Here is a 7,001-nt window from a genome sequence, read left to right on the forward strand (position 1 = left end):
AAAACAGAATGCGAAAATGCTCATGGAACGTGATATCAAAGGATTATAAAGTAAATGTATATAAAGAATAAGTAAATAACGACTCAGATAAAGTTGAGGACCAAGCAAATTTTTTTATGCAAGTATTAAAAACGCATTTGTGCCCTTTATAAAGGATCGCATGTTTTATCCGAATTAACGGCCTGAATTAGCTAATTATGCATACATGACAGCTATTGTACGGGATATTACTTTATATACAAGATGTTCCAAGTTTATTGTAGTTTTATTTATCTACAGAGATCATTCTAATTAATTTAAAAACGATTTTTTTCTTATATTATTATACAACTTCGACATATTCAAAAAATACATTATCGATGCTTTGGGAAAAATGCAAAGAAATATAAAATCGAGATATAAAGGATTATTTTAAGCATCTGATTGAAATGAGATTATATTGTTGAATTTGATCATCGCTGAGGGTCATTTTATGAATATAATCTATCGCTTCTGTTTGCAAACCGTTCTCCATTTATACCATTTATAGAGATCAGGGACGAATGACTTTTGTTTCATTTTAGAATTTGTTCATAGGTGCCTTTCGCGCATAGAAACGACTAATTCTCACGCATTTCGCGAAATGACTTCTACGACATTCCGCAGAAGTTCACGGAGGAAGAGTGGCGCGGCCGGCCATAACATTTTCATAAGGGTCCATGCTCGTCCATTATAAATTCCCATTCGCCGACTCTTGAGTACGGGGCTCGAAGTAATTAGCAGCGAAGCCTCGGATATGGCGGACTGCGCCGCGACGGGATTCATTTACGAAACATCTGGAGCGACAAATGGACGGATGGACGGACGGACGGACGGATGGGATGCATGCAGTTCCGTTTATTCTGGCAATTCCGTTTAAATTAGCTGAACGCGACTGTTTTTATGACGACGCTGAGCGGTTCACACGTACCTCCCTTTCATCCGTTCCCGCGAGTAATCATCCAGATTCGTAAATTAGTCGTTGGCACCCACCCGCGCGTAGCTGCACGAAAATCCACTTTGCTTGCGAGCTCGTGCTTGATTAAAATTAAAAATTGCCAGGCGATTGTACGGCAGGAAATAAATGTCAAAAGTGGCATCGCATTGTGACATGAGTTTGTATCGTTTATATCGTCAATTAAAACTAAAAATGATCTGACAATTGTTTTACAAGTGCAAATTTTTTAATAGCTTCGCGATGATAATTGACGACTGACATGCTCACATGAGTTTTCAATTGTAGATTAAAATTGCTAGATAAAATAATTAGATTTTTCAGAACGAAAAGAGTGAAATCAATTTCATATCAATTATATCACTATTTCGACCGTTGTTTTAGAATAAATATTATATAAATTATTCTATTTGTCTGTAAGAGAGTCTTATTTGTAAAATATTCTTTTCTACATAAAATATATATTGTATTGTGAGTTGTTCAATAATTTTTTCCCTCTGTTTTTTAGGAAATGACGCGATTAATATTAAATGATGTCATTAATAACTGTTTATTCATTTGTGTTTATAGTAAACATTTAGTGAAGAATAACGTTTTAACGAGCATTTAAAAAATACTATGATTGGTTGAGTTTTGAGAATTGTTTTAAATATGAAAAACAAGAATAAATATTTTCAGCATTAGTTAATGCTATTTTATTTCCATAAAGGAAAAAATATTGCAAACATAAAAAAGGAAAAAAGAATATAATGAGGGGTGCTAAAAATACTTATTCTTGTTCTTTATATTAAAAAGCAGCACCAATATCAACTAATCTTAGCAAACTTTTAAATATGCGTTGAAACATCTTTCACAAAATGTTTACTGTAAATATAAATTAACATTTCTAAAAATAAAAGGCAGGCTAATAAGAGTACAGATCACAACACATAATAAATAAATTTAACAAAATTACATAATTGATACATACAATTCTAAATAAAAAATTTCGTACGTTTCGACTTATTTTGAAGTCAGCGAACAGAAGATATATTCAAATAAATAATCACATCTCTCGATATAAGTTAAACGATTAGTCACTCCTAGACTTCGTGATCCAAAGTGAAAGCTGTTTAATTGTCGATGAAAAATCTGTTAAACTGTACGAGAAAGATGTCGACAATAAAGAAAAAGATATCGATAAAACAAAACAACTATAATCCATCGTCCAGTCCGATGTAACGTAAAAATTATGTAGACGGAAAGCAAAGTTAAAAATGAGTTTATTAATTGATATTTACTAATGACATTATTTGGTTCCTAAAAAAACAAAAAGCAATTATTGGCAAATTCAATAATTTTAATTGATATACATAAAGATAAAAGTTCATAAATGTCTATCGGATTTTGATATGTTTGTAAATAAGATTACTAAAACACTCAAAAAATGTTTGATCCTCGTCATGCAACAAATAATATGCACAAACAACGCAGCTTCATTCTGACTTACAGACTGTGGTCCGCTCATAAAATATACATGTCTGGAGTCACAAATTGGAGCATGTTACGAGAGTATAAGAAAGCAGACATACATCCACTGACACATGTTCACCGAGCAAAGAATAGACAGGACAATAGATCCACTTGGAATTTTCGTTTAAAACTCACGAATGCCGTTGTTTACTCGAGGGAAACATTTCGTCGCAATCCTAAAATATATCGTTTTTTGATATTATTTATATCAATATTTTTCTCGCTTTTTACTCATTTCGTTTGATAAACATCAGTCACTATACAAAATTATTAAGAATATTAACTTTAAATAATTATTTTGATAACTGAACACAAATAAGTAACTGAAATCAAGTTATAAATACAATCACTTAATTTTCAAAGTTCAAATATCTACTGAATTATCTTAATTAGTTATAATTTACGAACATTAGATCTCTTGAATCAGCTATGATTTACGAACATTATTTATTACTATTCGCAACTACTAAACTGGAAAGTAAAATTCCAGCACGAAATCCATCTTAGAATAGCAAACTCGAGAAAATCGGCGAAATAAAAAACCTGGAAGAACATGAAATCGACGACTCGGAAACGAGATTCTCTTCTCGAATCGGGTTTCTCTTCGGGCGTTTCTCAAGTTTGAAATCCAGGACGGCGGCGGCTTTGTCGAGTAAAGCCCGGGGATACTCCGCGGTAACGAGAACTAGAGATATCTTGCTCGGACTGTGCGCTTAATTAAAACAAGGAACGAGACGCCCGGGGCTCCGCGGTATCATCGGCCACCGCATCGCATAACGGTGGTGTTTCCATAATTTGGCCGAAAACCCAACCAGACACGGTGGTCAGCAACGGTCGGGCGCCGTGGACCGCGGATCCCGACCACGGTTATTAACTGACCAGGATGTACGAGACACCGGGGACCAAGTTGAATGGTGAACACACAAACCACGCGGGGCAAACGCGGGGGTGCGCGAGCTTCCTGCGAGCTATGTTGCCGAAAGGATTGATGGAGACCGGTCACCGGTTATATCCGACAAAACACGCTTCGAACTGCACGCGGGCCTGCAGACAATTGCACCCAGAACGTTCCATCCTGGCGCAATTGAATTATCGGCAATGCATGCGCGGCGCCTCCCGTGTCTACGTGCAATTTGTTACACCGAACCGACGCGAATTCGTGAATTCGTAATCGGTCGACATTTTCCCCGTGAAATCTTGCTGCGCCCGTTACCGCGTCTCCCCTCCGCTTTCTAAATGGACGGGAGATTATTAATTGGAGTACACATTCATGAAACAAACGTTAGTTGAGATATGATATTCGTTAAAAGTTGTGACAATGTGTAACGATTTATTTATAAGTACACGAAACTGTACCGAAATTACAATATCTCTTGAAAAATCAGTGTGCATTTTTACAACAGAGTAACATTTTTATTCTTTAAAATGCAAAAATCAACAGATTCGTATGCAAGAAAAATATCTCTATCCGAAGTAAGAATAAGTCAAAATTTGCGATAACTTAATTTATTTTCGTCGAACAAGAATGTCTCGAATAATCATCCTTAAGTCAACAATAAACACAATGATCAACCTTTTTTCAGTAAGGAAAAACAAGAAGTAGGAAACACAGGAAAGAAAGAAAGAAAAAAAGAAAAGCTATAGATAGAGTTGAGAGAAACCGCCCTGAACGAAGTCAACCGAGGATCTATCGTTCTCCAGGGACTAACTGGATCGTTGCAGGTCGAGAGATAAAGAGACTGAAAAAAAAGAGAGGAAAAAAAACGGGAGCGAGAGAATGGCGGAGGCAATGGAGAAGGAGAAGACAAGCAGCGGAATTGAATCGAATTGGACCAGCTTGGCGCTGGCGTGTTCGCAGGCAGTTCGTCCAAGGATATTTGTTCCGCATACGTACGTAAGCGTAGCCTTCGGAGACCCCGCTGTCGGGGGTTGTAATGGTAGCAGAGGATCGCCACGGGGAGAAGGGATGCCACATAAAGCACCGTCGTCGGCACCGCCGGGGCACGGGGCGTATTAAGTTCACGTGGAGAGAGTCACGCGCGTCTCTTGGGATCGCTGACAGGAGCCGAAGAAATGGGTGCGACCGTTCCCTCGAGAGGATGGGTGTGTATGTGTGCGTACACATACCCCCGCGCGGCTAATTGTTTAAAATCTGATCGCACGTAAGCGCGCTACGGCGGCTAATTAGGCGATGGCCGCGCTCGCTGGATATCGGGCGCGATTTAATGATCCCATGTGAGGAGGTATTAATTACACTTGCACGAGCACGCAGTAATTATGGATAGGCGCGGTGCGAAATTGCCGTCGCGGAATGAGCCCGCTCGTCAAGGTTCAGGTTCAGGTTAATTATTTGCGTCGCTGGGGGTATACACAGCGCTGATAAGGAATGATTGCTTGGCGATGATGAGTTAAGTAATTTGTCGCGCGTAATTGGTAGTTGACGAAGGTCAGTTGGAGTCAAGTTTGTGTGCGAAAACGATTTGTGGTGATAGATCATGAATCATTATATAAAACTATCGATTGCGATACAGTCTATTATATTTAAAAGAAAATTTTTTTACTTATTAAAATATGGACAATGTTTATATTAAAATAATATTTTTTAATGTAAACATTGTTCATATTTTAATAAGTAAAAAATCTTCTTTTTATCATCTTTGTTATCTGATAATATTTCTGTGCGTTTTTAAAATAGTTCTTGAAAAATGTCAAACGTCTTGAGGGAGTATACGCATGTATTACGGCGTAATTCTGAGAGAAGACAAAGAGAATAATCACGTGAAATCTGTTTTCGCATGTTTGCTTTGGCATTAATTAACCGATGAAATAATTTCCATTTATGCTAGTCCGAGAGTGATGCCAACTACTGATTCTATGATAAACAGGATCTGATGACACCGACTCATTGATCACAGCGACGAATATATGCGCTAGAATAGTGGTAATAAAGATTTATGCGTGGACTTAACGGCTCGCAATCGCGATTTCCATAACTCATTTAATTATCATTAGATCATTGTTTCAATACCATGAAGACGCAATGTCTATTCAGTGACATTTTAGCGACATCTCATAGAAAATAGTTTGAAATATATATGTTTTTTTTCTATTATATGTCTTTGTACAGTTAAAAAATAAAATATTTTCAAACAATTTAAATTACACAAAAAATTTACCTATTTAAAAAATAGTTATTCTATAATTATAAAAAAATATATCTTTATATAAATAAAGATATTACTTTTATTAGAGATATCATTATCAACTGTATTTAATATAGTCATCATCGATCGGATATATCAAACAAAGATTTATCCAAGCAAATTATATGTTTATAATATTGTTAATCTAACGTTAATCATTATCGAAGGTTAATCAAACAAAAAAAATCTAAACATATATAACGTATATTTATATAAATACTATAATACAAATGGTATTACATTCATATTTATTATAGAGCTTATTATCGGTTTTCATCAAATAAAAATTACAATATTTCTCCGTATTACTTCATTGGTTAATATATTTAATGTATAAAGAGTTTGTAGAAAACTTTAGAAGTGTCTAATTAATAAATTAAAACAAAAAATAAATAACAGTATGTAAAAATATATTTATATAATTTCACATTTATATATTTAAAAATCATAATACTATGATACAATATAACAAACATAATTTTTTTAATTAACAAAATATTATTACGATTAATTTATAGCGATTGCAAATAATGTTAACAATGTATAATTCACCGTCCTTTCGAGAATGATAGAATTAACCGCGCAGAAATGCTGATAAAAACATTGGAAATAAAAAAACGTGATAGGATCGCAGTTCCAACAGTGAATAGAGCACACCCGCGAATTCCGGCGCACCCCGCAATATAGCCACCACCTTTCACCTTTGATTTATCCTCTTATCATATGCGAGCTCGAGTTGGTGGACGGAAGCGGGCGCGGGAACGGCCGAGGCACCGACAATATCGCCACCCCCCTGCGGTGGGGGCGCGATGAAAATGGGATTGAAAACCACCAGACTAATCTCCTACCTCTCTCGCGTGTACTCGTAACATCCATGCCCGTAAGCTCGCGCGCACACACGTGCTCACACGCCACGCACACATGCACGGAATCGTCCACCTGCACGATTAACCCCCGCGCTTTTCCACGTGGTAACACACGAGCGTGTGCCTGCGCACACATAACGCATGTGTATTAAATGCCGACACACGTATTTCGCTGCGGTGTGCGTGCTAGTCGCGCTCAGAAACGGCTGCCATTTAAATAAATGTTTAATCTCGCTGGCGTCTCCCTTCGCCCTCCCGTTGAAACCCTCCCGCAGTTACCTCTTTTTCCTCCGCGTTTCGTTCCGCGAGCCGCGAGCAGCTTGCTCGACGAAGTGGTAAAGGATGGAGAATTGCGAGGAGAAATAGAACGGGAACAACTTTAGAGAGAGAGAGAGAGAGAGAGAGAGAGAGAGAGAGAGAGAGAGAGAGAGAGAGAGAGGGTGGGAG

The sequence above is a fragment of the Atta colombica genome, unplaced genomic scaffold (assembly GCF_001594045.1).
Source record: "Atta colombica isolate Treedump-2 unplaced genomic scaffold, Acol1.0 scaffold254, whole genome shotgun sequence".
In the NCBI taxonomy this organism is placed as follows: domain Eukaryota; kingdom Metazoa; phylum Arthropoda; class Insecta; order Hymenoptera; family Formicidae; genus Atta; species Atta colombica.